At 33.7% G+C, this 19,902-nt stretch overlaps 1 long non-coding RNA gene across 1 annotated transcript in view; it reads right to left on the minus strand.

Annotated features, from left to right (window-relative positions):
* Positions 1-2,580: 2,580 nt before the first annotated feature.
* Positions 2,581-19,902, minus strand: part of LOC148281107 (uncharacterized) — a 43,713-nt gene continuing 26,391 nt past the window's right edge. Inside the window, exon 2 of the long non-coding RNA XR_015822438.1 lies at positions 2,581-2,699. This is a non-coding gene — a long non-coding RNA (uncharacterized LOC148281107). The remainder of the gene's footprint in view (positions 2,700-19,902) is intronic.

Raw genomic sequence — 19,902 nt, forward strand, 5'->3', positions numbered from 1 at the left:
CAAAACTTTTTAAAAGCCTTGAAATTCTTTTTAGAAGCCACCAGATCTGTATATCCGACAGGACCTATAACAGGGCCACGGATAGTAGCGAGAAGCTCCATTCGGTAATCATAGAGAAGGGGAAAGGGACAAGACCACAGGATGTGTTCAGAAGATTGGTTAGGATATCCGCAGCAGCACGAAGGGGAGTCAACAATATTAAAAACAACTAAAATATAGAAAAAAAACAAATGGTTGCTTACTTCTGCAGGGGAGAAGCGAGGGGCGCGGCCATGCAGTTCAGACTCCCCCCTCCCCCTTCCTCGTTTCTCCCTTGCATGAGTAAGCAACCATTTGTTTTTTTTCTATATTTTATTTTTTAAGATTTTAGTCGTTCTAAAAAAATATTTTAATGTGCCAAAATGTCTTCTGTCTCATACTGATCATCGTGGTTTCGGATGTGACAGGGTTTAAAGAACACCCTGTATAGGACGGAAGGTTTTCAATATTTTATAACGAAATCTACGTCAAGATATAAATTACGGAAAATTAAAGAAAAGCTTACTGACATTAACCGTATTCTGAAAATAAAGATGTATGTATAATATGTGCCTGTGTATATCAATTTATAAATTTTGTGTTTTTACTTATTTTTTCTTTTTTCTTCTTCTTCTTTTCCACATCCGCTCCTAAGTGGAGCATGTGGACATCACCGGTTGCCTCCAGGAGACCCTATCGCCAGCCAGCACTCTCGCTACTTCCCATGTCAATCCGGCGCCCCTTAATTCCGCCGAATAAAGTCTAAAGATCGTCATTAATGGCCTTCCAGAAGAAGCCTTAAAGAAGAGGCAACTCGGGATTAGGTTTTCCCGAGGCATGCGCTGCACGTGTCCGAGCCAGGACCACCGCCGCATCCTCAAGACGCTCGTTATAGGAGGCTGCTGCGTCCGTTCTCGGACTTCAATGTCAGTTATAAAATCGAACCACCTTATACCTAATATTCTTCTCAAGCACTTACTCTCAAAACTCAGAAGTTTGGTGTTTTGAGCTTTGGTGAGGTGCCAAGATTCGCCCCCATATAGGAGTACTGGCATTATACGAGAGTTGACCGAGTATAAACTAGAGTTGCAGACTACACGCATCATGTTAAAAGTTGCTCCAGCAATTCCTGCGCGGGTTGCGAGCTCTTTATGCATGCTTCCATCCTCAGTTATGTGTATTCTGAAGTATTTACAGCTGTCAACCTTCTCTTCAATTTTTATTAGTGTTGAACGTTTCAATTTTCACAATTGTTTATTTCTTTTTTAATGTATTATTTTGTTTTTCATTTTTCATTTTTTTTAAAAATATTATTTTGTAAACTTGCCAAAACAGGAGCCAGACTCTTTTTTGTTAAGTTCAACCTTAAGTATTCCATTTTTTTACTGTATGTATTGTTTTTATTATGCCAATAAAGGTTATTATTTAAAAAAATATATATATGTAGATACGGGAATTTGCGTGTTTAAATTTGCTGTTCCTCTGTCGGTTATTATTATTATTATAGAAACCATATATAGCGCCATTTTCGTAATAAAATACCTAAAGGGCGCTTTACAAAGTGATTCTACAGATAAATAAGTTTAATTAAAGCTTTTAAAATTATAATTTAATCAAAACAATTTATTTTGTTTTGACATGCCACGGATTTATTTAAATGATTTAGAGAATAAGTGGGTCAGGCGAAACGTGCACCCGCGCCAACTTCCCGCGAGATACTAAGTACTCGTAGCTCGTAGCTAGTACTGCTTAGCATTTGAGCGATCACAACGAACAATAAAAAACATGCATAAGTTATGTAATCATGTGTAATCTCTAATTCAACGCTCGTGTCGGTTCTATTTTTATTTTCCTCGTAAATAAATACAGTTCACTGGCGAAAAATCGGCATTTACTATAGTGAATTATACAATATATTGCATCTGCAAAATAGTAAGGAGTATCTAATACAAAAAAGTGAAAATCAAATTACAATTACTATGACAACTGCTTTTCTTGACATTTGGCTTGCCGAACGCCACCTAAATGCAATAAATAGCGTAATAAATAAAATAAAAATAAATAATAATAGCAGTTTTGGAATATTTTCCATACTTACACCAGTGAAATTCAAATACGTGATTGCGCAGCAGGATTATACGTCGCGAAACGTAAATATTTTGATATTTAATATTAGATGTTCACGGATGTTGCATAGTGATCGCGAATACGATAAACAACCATGATGAGAAATTGTTATCACGTCGATAGTTATTTGTGATTGAGCTACTGAAAGCCTTAACCGGACTTGCCTACTTAACAAGGCATCAGATTGGGAGGACGCACAGGAGCTGGCATCCGATAGAGATGCACTGAGGCTCTTTGAGGACATGGAATGGTGGTGCTGATTTTGGGCGATATTTTTATGCTTGAAAAAGGCCTCAAAAAAGGAAAAAAAATACTTCATATAATTAGGATTATTCCATGAATATTTTTAGTGGGATTGTTCTGTAAATTATAGACGTACAAATTATTACTATTGGGCAAATATAAATAAATAAATAAAATATACAAAAACTTACATTTTCTTGTTTTATGAAGACTGCCGTAGTCGATAATACCTCCTCACTTCACTTTTAATCACTTTATTCGTAAATCAATTCATGTATTAATCGCATAGGCACTGTCCCAGCAAATCACTTCTGAAATAAAAAATATATAAATTAATAAATTATTATTTGTGTTTAAAGCATTAATTTTGTGGTCACAAATTTCAACAAATGTTGGTACTTCTCCTAGCCCGCCCCCTTCTGAACCCCCTCTCACACACATTTTGCAACATACCACTTACTATTATTCACCTAATTTTAGTGCATGTTTGGACATGGTAGTATTTGCATCCCCTTTAACTCTACATGTAATTTATGTATTTTCGTTGTAGTGAGTGTCCTGACGAAGAAACGGGTACATCTCGAGACCGATAGACATAAAAAGACAGTGAATGGTTATATACTTAAATTTAGTATCATTAATTAATAAATTAATTAGAATTGGATATTTATTTACTACAATAAAAGAATTAAGTATTTAGATTTCATAGTAAGTAATCATAGTCATTCGAAAGAATCTTACTTAACCCTTTTAAATATTTGTATATAACCACTTTTTCGTCTCTTCGTCAGGGCACCAATTAAAACAACATGCAAAACCCACTGTACACCTTCGCCATAGTTGTTGCACGAAAATATCAAACCAACACGACATGCATTTAAATAAGCACATGCACTTATAATACTTTGAAAATATTTTATGTTTTTAAAAAAATAGTTGAAAAAAAAGGGGGAGGGGATGGAGGGAGGGTCTTGAGTTAAATAGGTTTAGGGTGACCATTACAACGAAACATCGCATAACGGGCTATATTGAAAGGTTGTTTGATTTTTGATTAAAGGAACACTATTTTTCAACAAACATTTTAAAACAATTAGTAAAATATTTGACCACAAAGTTGATTTATCCACATCAATAAAAGTGCAGCTCATTACTTCACAAAAATCAAGAGCAAATTACGAATGACACATAGTGCGTAAACTGATCATTCAAACCAGCCAATGCAAAGCTAGATCATAAATACAACCATGTTTGTGAAATAGATTATGATTTTACTTCACAAACACAATTGTATTCTTCATCCGCTCGGACACGGGCATTCATAATAATGGACAAAAAATAAAAGAGAAAAACATATTTTTATCTCAATTTGTTGCAACAGAGAGGGAAAACATTTTTGAGAAGGCAATATGGAAATCTCGTCATTAACAGGGCTTATGACCTGTCATTGACGACTGTACACACTCTGTATTATTCACCGTTCTGCCTATGTGTAAAGTGGTCATAAGCTCTGTAAATACCTATACTGGCGGCCTTCGTGGTGTAGTGGTCAAGACGCTCGACTCACACACGGAAGGTTCCGGGTTCGATTCCCGGTGGGAACACAAAAATGAAATGTGATTTGTGATTCTCAAGCCTGGGTGTTCTGTGATGTAATTCACCATTGCAATTGGGCCTCCTGGCCTGTTTTTTTTACTTCCTTTTTTTTATTCTCAAAAAGTTTTGCCTCTCTGTTAAGAAATAAGATCTAAATAACTCATCGGGGAGGAAATTCAGCGTGTCTACAAACATTTGGGAATACAGTAAATTACGGTATAGCTTAATTTTAAATGTAAATATACGTATGGAACAATAAACAAATAAGAAATATAAAAAATACTCAAAACATTACAATATTTGAGTTGGTCCAAATGTTTGTAGACAAAATACTGGATTTCATAGTCGTTAAATAGTCATAGACATTAAATAGTCATTAAAATCAACAAATGGAAGAATTCAAGAAATATGGATGTTCAAACATAGGCAAAATGGCGAATGTTGCACACTGTGTAAAGTGGCCACCACGACAAGTCATAAGCCCTGTAAATGCCTAGACTTTCATATTCCCTTTTTTAAGGTATTCCCCATCCCTGTTGTGATTTGTTAAACTCAAAACAAAGTTGAAAAATATTTTTATTCAAAGTTTGTGAAAAATCCTAAAAATATACGCAATATAAAAAAAGCAGTCCGTTTTTTTTATACGTGTCTGCGTCGAACGAGCGAGAAAGAGATAGAAAATACGTTTTCGAAAAATGTTATGTCCTTGTAGTTTCATCGAATATTTCATCTCCCTTTTTTCTTAATATTTTGTCGCACGCGAAAAGAGAGACACAATACAACATTTTTATGACGTAATGACGTAATTACGTTTTTATTTACGTTTTTTTTAGTTGAAAGTATACGACAATAATGTTTTTGTGCTTATTATATTTATAGGTAATGCAGTTTGATAGTTCGAATTTAAGCAAAAAATACGAATTTCTCTCATTAAAATATAACTTTTTTACTCTAAACTAGCGCCATAAACAATATACAGAGTTACGCCACGGATTCGGTATTGTGGAAAAAAGTGTAAATATGAAATTCAGAATAACTTTCACCAAACTGATGCGTGAATAATTATTAGCCGACAATAAACAATAAAGCTACCGATCGCTAAAAACAAATTCGCTGGCGGCAGCCATTTAAAATAATAACATTAAAACCGGCAACTTTACAAAACGAAAAGAAAAAAGGCTTCAGTCGGGACGTGTACTCGGTACTCACGTAAAGTTTGTTCGCCAGCTTCACACTGCACTTTTATCCGAAGTAAATTGTATAATAGTAAACTAAAACGTATATTCGTATAGCGTACAGCGCGAATTTAAAGTATAGCCACACGAAATCCTTGATGTTTTTTATTACGTCCATATTTAAATTATGATAATTAAATTAGAACATTAAACGGTGGGAAAATGTCGATACCAGCTCAACAGCTGTTCGCTCGTTAAGCGCGGCGGCCATTTGCAATTCTAGCTCGAAGCCTATTGGCGCTGGAGCTCCGCGCCGTGTCAGAACACAGCTGATCTATTCTTGAATAATCAACACTATACGATGGAAAGTTGCCACATAAAAAATATTATTTATAAAAATAAAGTAGTTAAATAAGTAAGAACTTAAAAAATACATGTTTTATTTTGGATTATGTTTTTTAGTTAGTTTACTCTTCCAAAGTTTTACGAGTTTTAATGATAAGATTAAAAAAAAAAAATTAACGCATTAACTTTTATAATTTAAATCATTTAACTATTAGGCTTAAGAATATATCAAGTGAAAAATTATTTTGAGTCTGTTCATGATGTTTGTGAAGTTACATCAATAGATGAAATAATTGAAGTAATATAGATGTTCAAATATGGACAGAATGGTGAATGTTACACAGTGTGTAAAGTGGCCACTTAAACTAGCCAATGACAGGTCATAAGCCCTGTAGATGCCTAGAAATCTATATTTCATTCTGCAAGATGTTTTTCATCTCTGTTGTAATATGTTAATATTAACAGCTCCCCAGGGAGTTGAATCCGGTCCTTATCTACAAAAATTTGCATCAAAACAAACTCAAAATATTGTTGTTTAATATTAGAGTAAAAGAATACTTTACTGGATCAGTTAAATGTAACGCTTGCTACTCCTAGCCAGTTATTATTTAAAGCTGCCATTTTCTGTAACATATACTCCCAGGTATTTGAAACTTTTGACCCTTTCGATGATTTGATTCGACAGTCAGGGGGCTTTGAGCATCAAGAAATGAAGTGTTACACAGTAAAGTACGAACTCAGCCTCACCAAGTGAGGGTTATCACTGAGCCCGCCCAGGACACTGCAGATTGGACAAACACCGCGCTAGAATGAACCTTTCCCAAACTTCTAGATGTAGGTTCTGCAGTGCAGATGAGGGAACACCTATACACATTCTATGCGAATGTGATGCTTTACATCATAAAAGGAGCCTCATCCTCGGGGGACCACTGGTTAAACCTGAGGATGTTAAAGAGCTTGCACCTTGCCCAATAGCCCGATACTTTATGGGTCTGGGCTTGGGGGGAGAGATTTAGTAAAATGAGAACTCTCGCCTTCCGCATGGTAGCCAGGCTCTTTATAGGTACAACAACTCTCATCTATGAAATCTACTCAAACCACTATTGTGTAGCTATATTATCCATTAATTTAACATGTAACTTTTATAAAAAAAAATATAAAAATAGCACAATAAATTCAGTGAGTATTAGGTATCCTCATTACGACTGAAATGACAACTGGTCGATTTGTTCTAGAAATGAATAATGCCAAAAACGGCCGCGTCGAGCGTCACATGTGTTGCGAGTCATATGTCAAAAGTATCATCTCAAAGAAAAATAGCCCTTAAGAAATACTGTTTGAAATACTGTTTTCCAAATCAAGAATCTACAAAAAAATTGTGTAATCAGCAAGTTTTCTCTAAGAGAAAAATCCTACCACTGGGTTTGAGATGTTCAAAATAGAGTACACTTATTTCCTCGAAGAAATAAGCTGGAGTAATCGGCTAGTTTCTTGGCTCATTGCTGGCGCTGGGGGCGCTTTATTAATATTTTTATTTATATTTTGAGAAAAATACAAATGGTGGCGATGATTTATAAGAAATAGTCATTATTTGTTTGTTTTTCTGTAAATAAAGTCACCGTAAAACATTATTATAGTTAGTCAAATATAATGGTAAGCTACGCATAATCGCTTCTAAACGCGATTGGCCCTGGTACATGGGTTTTAGTAATATTGTTTTTTAAACCCATGCATGCGGGGTACCCATTTAACTTATCTACACTACTTAACAGCATTGTTATTAAATAAAATAATAATAATGAAATACATTCGGCCCATTGTCTAAATTCAATGTCACCGTCCAGTCGCGTACAGTATAGTACCTACGCAAGAATCTTAATAATATAAAGTAAGAAGTAAAAAACAACCTTGATTTGAATGAGGAATGCCGCTGAGAAGTGAGAAAACGCGATGGAAACCATAAACAAGTCTGCCTTAATTTAAATCGTGAATATATAACGAACACGCCATTTTGTTGTTCCAACATTAGCATAATTCACCGCAGAAACAATATTTCTATCGATGTTGATTATTCAATTAAATAGCGTAAGTGATAAAAAGCTGATTGAATCCGTTCCACATATTTTTTTATTATTGATTGATTTGGTGTTTATTTTGTAGAACTCCATATTTAAACTTATAATTAGAAATCAAACACTGATTTGAGTCTACTGAACACTTTATTTTATTTTTACAAATATAAACATATAAAAATAAAAACTTCGTGACAATTGTTTCGCCTTTTCATTTTCAAACGAATGTGAAGATTATTTGGATGAATGTCCTTATATAGTTTTATAATTCAACGTACTTAAGTAGAAAATAAAAATAATCTTATGAACTATAGCATGTACATTAATCGTAATTGAGGGAAAAACAAATGGTTAAGGGTGAGGCTAAGTATTTAATAGGTAATGGGGAATTTAGGTATTTATATTTGAATTTCGGGGAAAATATAACAAAGTAAGTATTTATTGACATACAAGTATGTATTGTGAGATAATTAATGAAGCTTTATAGTTTTGTAAATTTAGATAATTGTTGTCGAAAAATATCAATAATATTATAACAGGCTGCTGTTCATTTTAATTTTAAAACATGATTGAAATATTATGAGGAAATTTATATAAAAATGCGTCACAATCTACCCTTTGTATATTTTATAAAAAATAAAGTAGAACTATAACTGGTAATAAACATTTAATCCAAAACTATCGACCTATTTCATTACTAAATACTATCTCAAAAATAATAGAAAAAATTGTTAAACAAAGATTAAGCTATTTCTTAGAGCATAACGACTTACTGTCTAATAATCAGTTCGGATTCAGGGCAGGATTAAGCACAGAAAACGCCATACTTAAGTTGACCGAGACAATTACAACATCTATAGATAATAGTAAGAAAAGCTTAGCGGTTTTCCTAGATTTAGCAAAGGCATTTGATACCATTTCTCATAAAATACTAATTAAAAGATTACAAAATATGGGCATTCAGGGAATTATCCTTGATTGGTTTAAAAGTTATATATCCAATAGATTACAAAAAGTAAAAATTGGCAATGAACTAAGTGATGCTGCAGAGTTAGACTATGGTGTTCCCCAAGGAAGTACATTGGGACCGCTACTGTTCTTGGTATATATTGACGGACTTTGTAGGAGTGAATCTCTTGGAAAAATAATATCTTTCGCTGATGATACAGTATTAATATATAGTGCCCCAAATTGGGCAGAGGTTCATGACAAAGCTAACAAAGATATGATGAGGGTAAACAATTGGTTGAACGACAATTTGCTTACTCTCAATGCAGAAAAAACAAAGTTTATCTGTTTCAGCCCATCTTCGGTGGGACAACCAAACTCCGGGTATGAACTAAAATTACATCATTGCATAAATAATGTAAATTGTAAATGTACACTATTGGAAAATGTCACTAGTGTAAAATATTTGGGTTTAAAAATAGATAAATTTATGAGATGGAACCTACAAACTGAAGAAATTTCTAATAAAATAAAACGTTTGATTCATTTTTTCATACCTTTAAGAAATATACTAAGGATTAAAGAACTAAAACAATTGTATCATGGATTGGTAAATTCAATACTAACGTATGGTCTGATTGGCTGGGGAAGCTGCACTAAAACGACTATGGCTTCAGTAGCTATAGCTCAAAAATCAGTGTTAAGAGTTATATTAAAAAAACCATACCGATACCCGAGTGATTCGCTCTTCAAAGAATTTCAAGTGCTGGATATTCGTCAACAGTATATATTGAGGTCAGTAGCGGTCACACATCTCAACAGGGAAAAATACGCAAGGGTTTGTCATGTTCATAATACTAGACACTCCAATAAGGATCTGATTCTACAGAGAGGAGTCAATACTTTTTTAGCTCAAAGGCAGCAATATTATATAGGCCCAAGGGTATATAACCTTATCCCAGTTTCGTGGAAATGTGGTGGGATTGCCAGGCTGAGGAAGGTGTTGACTGCATTCTTAATCCATATTGGTCGGAGGGAGTCAGAGAATTTGTTGTCCGATGTAGAAGGACGTAAGCTGGTTGCTTGTTTTAATAGTAATGACTTGGGACTTAGGATATAGAGATTTTGGTATTATTTATGTTTTCTCTGGATATTCATTGTTTACCTTTAAGACTGAAAAAGCACACATTATGATAAAACTGTAAATACTTTTAAATATCATTGTAAAATACATAATTGACTGCCTTAGAACGGGGAAGCTATCCCTAGTTAGGCAGTTTAGATGAACCAACAGCAAAAATAAAAAATATGTATGCTTACTGTTACTACTGAATTAATTTGTTTCATAAATAATTACTTATATATTGCTGTAATAAATATGTAAAATAATAATAAATAAAATAATAATAATAAATAAATAATCCAATAAACTTGTTTTATTTTGGATACATTACCAACTTAATAAAATATTTGTTTTTAATATGATACAGTACTTAGATATAATAATTTCAGTAATGCACAGTAAAATGTTTGTAAATTAATAAGCAGAACACAGCACGCACGCTTATTTGAAAATACTTTCTTTAACATTATTTACAGTATAGGTACTGAGGAATCAACATAATCACAAATAAAGGTGTTGCTACGATGTTCTTCTTCTTTGTCACGTGTCATGTCGGGTCTCCCCGACGTTGACGACCACTCGGGAGAATGTTTCCCTATCCTAAGCAGTGCGAAACAGCTCCTCCGCAGTTCTAATCCTGGTTCATGTTTAGATGATCCGAAGCCAAGAAAGCTGTTTTCTTCCGACTTATCTACGTCCCTCGATCTTCCCCTTCGTGACAAGCTGTAGTATGGCATATTTATCACCTCTTAACTTGGCTCAATCACAAATAACTATCGACGTGCTAATAAGCGACGTGATAACAATTTCTCATCGTGATTGTTTATCGTATTCGCGATCACAATACAACACCCGTGAACAACTAATATTAAATATCAAAATATTTACGTTTCGCGACGCATAATCCTGCTGCCCAATCACATATTTTAATTTCACCGGTGTAAATATAGAAAGTACTCCAAAACTGCTATTTTTATTTATATATTTATTATTTATCACGTTTTTTTTGCCAATGTCAAGAAAAGCGGTCGCCATAGTAATTGTAATTTAATTTTCACTTTTTTGTATTAGATACTCCTTACTATTTTGCAAATGCAATATATCGTATTAATTTTTATAGTAAACGCCGATTTTTCGCCAGTGAACTGTATTTATTTACGAGGAAATTAAAAAACTAACCGACACGAGCGTTGACTTAGAGATTACACACGCGTTGACTTAGAGATTACACACGCATTGACTTATGACCGCGATAACTTAATCATGTTCATTATTGTTCATTGTGAACGCTCAAATGCTAAGCAGTACTAGCTACGAGCTACGAGTACTTAGTATCTCGCGGGAAGTTGGCGCGGGTGCACGTTTTTCCCGAGTTGTTAGCGATACCCAATGGTTTTTTCATGTTTTCAGCAGTTAGATTTGAAATATTATCATATTTGAATTAAATAATGGTTAATTAAAGCCACTCTCTATAAATATGTCATGTTTACTTTTTTTAATCTCTTATTTTATTAATGTGTAGTGACTACACAGCACCGTAACTCGAGGGTGTTTTTAGGACAGTTAAATATTATAATTACGCGCCAAGCGAATCAGGGGAGAGTTCTGTGCATAGTTGGTGCGAACTGTAGGTACATGGGAAAGAGATAGATTCGTATGACGGGTGCGATAGCCAGGTACTTTAAGGGCCGACTCAGAAACCAGAACAGGACTATCAAGACGTCCATCAAGAATGTCATGTAAAATCCTCATATCAAATACCAAACGACGATCCTCAAGACTAAGTATATTATGTTTTTGACAAGAAGTTTTATAGTTAAGATCCGTAAATCTATATAGGGTCAAAGCACCAGTAAATGACCACCCCCCAGTAAATGACCATTGGTTAATAAAACACAATATAATAAGAATTGCTACATGTGTCCAGTCAAAAAACTTTTAACAATAGAAACTATGACAAAAGCTATGACTCATTTAAGCTGTGAGCAACTCGATAAACTTGAACGACTTCAGAATACATGCATAAGGTACATTTTTGGTCTTAGGAAATATGATCACATTTCTGATTATCGTAGGCAACTGAAATGGCTCAAAATTAGACAGCGGAGAGACTATCACTCCCTCTCTCTTCTGTTCAATGTAAAAATCCCAAATAAAATAAAATAAAATACATTTCAATAAAAAAGTAAAAGTACTTAGAAAAATTAATGTGTTTTATATTGTTTTCTTTTATTTTGTACGCCTAAATAATGAAATGTATACCTTTAATGTGGATTTCACTACAAGCTGAACCTTAAATGGTCATTCATTGGTCCTTTAACCACATACATCGCGTCTAGATTACTGTAATGGAATATACGCAAATCTCCCAAAATATCCAACTAATAAACTTCAATCTGTTTTCAATGCAGCGGCGAGGCTTATTACGGGAGTAAAAAAATATTCTCACATCTCACAACATCTTCGAGATTTGCACTGGTTAAAAAGCCCAGAGAGAATAAAACACAAGCTGTACTGGACAGTATTCAAATCCCTTCATGAAATGGCTCCAAAATACCTATCGGATCTTTGTATTAGGGAAAATACACGTCAAAGAAAATCTACTCTTAGGTCAGCATTTGATTCAGGAAGAGGAACACTTGTCGAAATCCGGCGCTCCCCAAACACCTCTCTCCCCTCTCCTCTCTTCATAGTAAAGTGTTATTTTTTTTTATACATATATTTATTTTTGTTAATCTTTGCTTTTAATTTTTGTGTAAAATTGTAAGATTCAATATGTCCATGTATTTATAATTTTCTCAAACTGAACGGTTTGGGTAGGTAGGAAGAAATTGCCTTAAGGCAATATGCCCGCCCTTATATGTATATTTATTGTATATGTATATAAAGTGTCAATAAATAAAATAAATAAAACACTAGATTTGGAGATCGTTCTTTTGCGGCCGCCGGCCCCTCTGCCTGGAACCGATTGCCTTCAAACTTACGAATCATCGACAGTCCCAGTCAGTTCAGATCCCAACCAAAATCCCACTTCTTTAAACTATCATACCCTCAATTTTAAATCAGGAAATATAATATATAACTTTAGTTTAGTTAGAATGTAAGTTTAGATATACATTTGTAAAGCGCCTTTGAGGTGATTTTTTACAAAAATGGCGCTATATAAATTAGCCAAATATTATTATTATTAATATCTCATGCAGGGGGCAGTCATAGAGATCATAGAGTATCTTATAAGTTTCTATCAAGTCCCCTCCCTTCCGTCATCCTTCCCACGATGATATATAAAATATGGTTGATTAGCTAAGTAAATATTTAGTGACTCAACGTCTCTGAAACTCTGATGTTTGTATAAATATTTATTTGGCGTTAAATAATCAAATGTCAACAGCTTCAAGAGAATGTTACGTAACTTATTAAATAATAGATGACACACTTACTGAATCTTTCTCTGATATTTTCATGTTAGTTTCAATACAGAATTCATTGCTGAGCGATGGTTAATGAATATAACGGAAAAGAACGGTTCAAATAAATGTCTGTCCTGGAACCTTGCAGACAAGTTCATTTATTTATAATGAACACCCTGTCACATCCAAAACCACGATGATCAGTATGAGCAAGAAGAAATATTGGCACATTAAATTATTTTTTTAGCACGAATATTATTATTTTTTTAAAAAACAAAAAAGCAAATGGTTGCTTCATTCTGCAGGGGAGAAACGAGTAGGGGAAAGGGAGGAGTCTGATACTCCCCTCACTTCTCCCCTGCAAAAGTAAGCAACCATTTATATAAAAAAATATTTAAAAAGGAAAAAATAAAAGAATTTGAAATGAATAAGTCACTCAGATACCAACATAATATTAAAATTCCTAAATTCCACACAAGTCATGGTCAAAATAGCTTTGTCTACAGAGGTATAAAAAATTATAACAATCTTCCTAATGAACTAAAAACTATTAAAAATAATATACAAATAAATAAATTTAAAGATAATCTAAAGAAATTTTTTGAACTCGTGTAAAAACAACATTAATTTTAATTAGTATGAATGTATTATTGTTTTGAGTTTTTTCTTTATATATCCTATGATTTTATTTTTCTTTTCATGTACTCGTATTTAAAATTATATAAACTCTTATGAATAAACAATTAAAACAGTGTAAGTCACTCTCCAAGCACAAGAGTTAAGTCTCTTTTTTTGGAGAGTTACAGTGATAACATTTACTAGATGTGTAAAAGTAGATATGTTAAGAATTTTACAAAAAAATGTACTATTTAAGAAATTTATGAATAAAAAGAATTTTTTTTTAAAAAATTTCTTGGTTCTAAATATTTTTTTAAATATGCTAATATGTCTTCTTGCCCATACTGATCATCGTGATTTCGGATGTGACAGGGTTTAAAGAACACCCTGTATAACAACTAGCGGACCCGACAGACGTTGTCCTGCCCGAACGTTGGCTTGCCTGCTATTAGCTCGGAAAAAACTTTTTATTGATAAGTAATGTATACACAATTTAAATTAAAACATGTGTCAGATATCAATTTTGTGCCAGAATATCAAACCAGCCAAAATTCCGGTGAATTCTCAACTGAAGATAATATGAAAGTACTCTAGACGATCAAAATAGTTAAACTTATAATTAGAAATCAAACACTGATTTGAGTCTACTGAATACTTTATTTTATTTTTACAAATATAAACATATAAAAATAAAACTTCGTGACAATTGTTTCGCCTTATTAGGGCATTTTCAAACGAATGTGAAGATTATTTGGATTGAATGTCCTTATATAGTTATATAATTCAAGGTACTTAAGTAGAAAATAAAAATATTCTTATGAACTATAGCATGTACATTAATCATAATTGAGGGAAAAACTATTTATATAAAAATCTCTATAAAAATCTACTTAAGTACCTTGAATTAACTAACTAACTAACCATCACGCCATTTCCCCAGAGGGGTAGGCAGAGAGGACAGAACGCCACACCACTCTGTCCTGGCACACTTCCTTTGCTTCCTTCACATTCATACATCTTCTCATGCACGCACGTCGATTATTCCGACTTTTCACATGACCACTTTCAAGAATTTGTTGTACTTGATCATGTCTTTCTCGGCCTTCCTCGACTTCTACAACCAGACACATTCGCATCATAAATCTTTTTGGCCGTTCTTTCATCATTCATTCGCTCCACATGACCGAACCATCGCAAAAGACCTTTCTTAATTTTGTCGATAATGCTTAACTCAGCCTTGCATTCTGCTCTAATTTCGACATTAGGGCACCTATCATACATTTTTTTCCGCACATTCGCCTGAGGGATCGCATTTCAACAGCATTCAGTCTACTTTCGTCCCTTTTTTTCCAACTCCATGCTTCGCTTCCATACATTAGGGTTGGTACCAGAACTCCATTATGAACTGCTAATTTAGCCTCTTGCGATAGACACTTATTTGCTACGACAGACTTTAAGGCACCATTAACTCTGTTACCGGCACTAACCCTCCTTTCAATATCCTTGTCCATATTTCCATCTCTAGTAAACATACTACCCAGATATACAAATTCTTCGACCTGTTTCAAACTATCTCCATTTACTACAATCTTACATTCAGTCATAGTTACATTTCTTTCAAAGACCATGACGTTCGACTTTTGCACATTCATTAGCAAATCACTCTCCTTGCACACTTCGTAAACCTTTGTAACCAAGGATTGCAGTTCCTCTTCGCTGTCAGCTAGGAGGACTGCGTCATCGGCGTACAGAAGGCAACTGACAGTAAGATTACTCATTTTCGCTCCCACATCCATACTTTTCAATTCTCTCATACATTTATCCATGTATATGTTGAATAACCACGGTGACATTACACATCCCTGTTTGACTCCTTTAGGGATGTCAAACCAGGAAGTTAATGACCCATTTACCCTTACACACGCTACACTATCTTTGTACAAGGAAGCAATAGCGCGGACAAGGTTGTCACTCACTCCATACTCCGATAGAACCATCCATAATTTTTTCCTATCAACTCAAAGCGCAAAGAGGAGGAATTCTATAACTATATAAGGACATTCAATCCAAATAATCTTCACATTCGTTTGAAAATGCCCTAATAAGGCGAAACAATTGTCACGAAGTTTTATTTTTTTATGTTTATATTTATAAAAATAAAATTAAGTATTCAGTAGACTCAAATCAGTGTTTGATTTCTAATTATAAGTTTAAATATGGAGTTCTACAAAATAAACACCAAATCAATCAATCAATCAAAATAGTTAACTATAAAAGTTTTGTCTGGTAGTTTATTGTATAATTTTAGTCCCTGATTTATTTGTCTCGATTGTCCTTGTCTTGCTTTGGAATGTTGTATGCGATATTGTTCTTATATTCTTATTTTACGTCCATGTTTATTACAATTTTTTACGAGTTTTAGTTCTTTGTCTACAATGACATCAGTGGCCAATTTATGAATACATTTTAAAGACTATTTAAAAAAGTTCATTAACATATAATTGTTTTTATTTTTATTTTTAAAGTTCTTTAGTCGATGTTAGATAAGGGAGGTCATATACTAGTCACGATATTATATTTTGCTGTCGTTGTAGTCTGTTTATGTCATTTTGGTTTCCCGTTCCCCATAGTTGTTGCGTATAAACATTAAATTTGTTAAAACTTAACGATAGAAGGAAAATTATGGACCTTTTAAATTTATTCAAAATTGTAAATTCAATATGGGATTGCCCTGAACTGTTATTTCTCATCAACTTCAGGGTGCCTGGAAGAATGACTAGACAGGTGCCACCGTTTTGTAGCAACAATTCACGGACAGTGTATACTTGTAATGCCGTATTAAACAGACTTCATGAACTCGGCAATAGTTATTCCCACGTATCTGATATATTTAGTGTAGGGTATTGTTCCTATAGAACAAACCTTTTGAACTTTTTCAAAGATGGTGAATGGTAATTATATTTATTTATTCATGCATTTCACATACAGTTTTTTGTTCACTTTGCCTAGCTGTGTGAAACAGTACTTATGATTTTCTTGTTGTTTTCAGTAGAATGTTTTATTATTTAAACTTTCTACTGAATATGCTGTATAATTTTTAGGTTAATTTTTTAAATATAAATCTTGAATAATTTTTGGTTTTTTTTTTTTTTATAAATCTTGGGTTTAAGGATATTCATGTTTAAAAAAAATATTTTTAGCCAAATATGTTAATATTATAAATGTTTGTAAAAGGCAGATTTGCCGTTTATGATAATAAAATAAAATATTTTAGATTTGACATAGGATACAAGAGAATTTTTTCCGTTTTTGGAGCAAAGTTTTGCTTTTTTTAAAAGTTCTCGTGTGAAAAAAGCTCTTGTGCTTGGAGAGTGACTTACACTGTTGTAGTGGTTTATTTATAAGAGTTTAAATAATTTTGAATATGCGAGTACATGAGGAAAAAAAAACATAAGATAAATAAAGAAAAAAAACATAAATGAATAATACATGCGTACTAATTAAAATTGCAGCTATGTCTCCGGGCCCGGAGGGTAACAACCAGCGGCCCGATGGAACTACCAACCAGCGGCCCCTGTTATAGTTTTAATTAAATTTAAATACATGTAATTCAAATACATTTTCATTATAAAACTTCATAAAATTATACATTTTACACCAGTTTTTATTATATACATTCAAACAAAACTAATATTCTTATAATTGTTATTACCTTATACTTAAATGATTTTAATTTAAATTCTTTTATTTACATAATTATATAAAATCATGATTTACGGGGTTGTAAGCAGGGGTTTGTTTGCACTTGTTTATAACATAGAAATTTGTTTAGTCTCCCACCAGTCTGACGATGTCGGTCTCGACGAAACCCGGTCACTGGTAAAAAATGTATAAAATAATTATAAATAAAAGTGGAATAAAACTGTAAAGTATTTTCTTTATTATAATTAAAACGCAGTTCCACCAAGAAATGTCAGTAGAAAAACTCAATATAATTATTCACCAAAAAATAAGACATTTATACTTTTTTTCATGAACACTATCACATGAAGTTTTTCTTTATTCGATTAATTTACATTGATCAATTTGTCCCACCTCTAAGATTTTTGCAAAATGATGTAACCTTGTAAGAACGTCGTTAATAATTGGGTTTATTTTAGTTTTAAAGCTGATTTTTTGCTTTTTTGCAAGCTTTGTACTAAAAAAATAAATTAACATGCCAGATACGAATGATTTTTTGTGTGGCAATATAAACCATTCCTTAGACGTTACTAATGTTGATTATTCAAAAGTAATGGTTTTTGAAAGGGATGAAAATAATACTAAATGTGAGGTCAGTGTAAACGGAGATATTCTAAATCAGGTAGAAGAATTTGTGTATCTGGGAAGTATGTTTACTAGGGATGGAAAGGAGGGAGAGTGCCGGGAACAGGGTGAACGGTGCACTGAAATCTACTTTGGCAAACAAATGTTTATCACATAATGCTAAACTAGCAGTTCGCAATGAAGTTCTAGTGCCAACTCTAACGTATGGGATCGAAGTATGGAAGTGAAAAAAATATGATGAAAGTAGGTTAAAATCTGTCGAAATGCGATCCCCCAGGCAAATGCGTGGTAAAACAATGTATGATACGTGCTTAGATGTCGAGATCCGTGAACTGTGTAAGGCTGAGACATGCACTATCGACGGAATCAAGAAAGGGGTGCTGCGTTGGTTTGGACATGTAGAGCGAATGGACAGCGAAAGAACTGTTAAAAGGATCTACGATGCGAATGTTGATGTATGCAGAAAACGAGGAAGACCGAGAAAAATATGGTACGATCAAGTGCATCAAATCCTTGAAGTCCATCAAATACGTGTCAAGAGTAGGAATAATCGGCGTGCGTGCATGAGAAGATGTATAAATGTTGAGGAAGCGAGGTCTGTGTGGAAAGATAGAGTGATATGGCGTTCTATCCTCTCTGCCTACCCCTACGGGGAAAGGGCGTGATGGTTTGTTTGTTTGTTGTGAGTATTGTTTTAGCGTATAATTACTTTGGTGTCATAACTTGTGATGTGTGGAATATTTCTTCAGTAGATGTCTGTATCGGGACTCGAATTTTTGTGCAGCAAATACACTATTTAAAACTGTGTCACTCGCACCACCCCATCCGATTATACCGCACTCCAAAATTTATTGGCACAATGCAAAATAAATCTTTTAGAGTTCTTTTACATTAATTATTAGCTTTGTTTGTAATATAATATGCTAAATCAAAGATTTTTTAGTCTGATAATATCAATCTTTAACTCCGCAAGCAACTTGCCAAGACATATGTATGGAGCATATTGATGTACGGTTGTGAGACATGGTGCCTTACCGAAAGAGATAATAAAAGACTAGAGGCCTTCGAGATGTGGTGCTACAGAAAAATATTAGAAATTTCCTGGAGAGACCACATCACTAATAATATTAATATTTGGCTGATTTATATAGCGCCATTTTTTTAAAAATCACCTCAAGGGCGCTTTACAATTGTATACCTAAACTTATATTCTAACTAAACTAAAGTGGTATATTATATTTCCAGATTTAAAATTGAGGGCAAGAAAGTCTAAAGAAGTGGGATTTTGGTTGGGATCTGAACTGACTGAGACTGTCGATGATTCGTAAGTTTGAAGGCAATCGGTTCCAGGCAGAAGGGCCGGCGGTGGCAAAAGCACGATCTCCAAATCTAGTGTTTGGGGAGCGCCGGATTTCGACAAGTTTTCCTCTTCCTGAATCAAATGCTGACCTTAGAGTAGATTTTCTTTGACATGTATTTTCCCTAATACAAAGATCCGATAGGTATTTTGGAGCCATTTCATGAAGGGATTTGAATACTGTCCAGCAAAGCTTGTATTTTATTCTCTCTGGGCTTTTTAACCAGTGCAAATCTCGAAGATATTGTGAGATGTGAGAATATTTTTTTACTCCTCCCGTAATAAGCCTCGCTGCTGCATTGAAAACAGATTGAAGTTTATTAGTTTGATATTTTGGGAGATTTGCGTATATTCCATTACAGTAATCTAGACGCGAAACGACATAGGCATTTACAAGAGCTTTAGTTGCATCTATAAGAATATTTCTCCGCACGGATTTGATCTGTCGGAGATGGAAGAAACCAGCACTTACTGTTTTATTGACCTGAGGATGAAGAGAAAGATCTGAATCTAAATGAACACCCAGTAGTTTAACATTTGTACTAGG

The sequence above is a fragment of the Micrasema longulum genome, unplaced genomic scaffold (assembly GCF_059751315.1).
Source record: "Micrasema longulum isolate JH-2025_06_02 unplaced genomic scaffold, ASM5975131v1 h1tg000497l, whole genome shotgun sequence".
Classification (NCBI taxonomy): Eukaryota; Metazoa; Arthropoda; class Insecta; order Trichoptera; family Brachycentridae; genus Micrasema; species Micrasema longulum.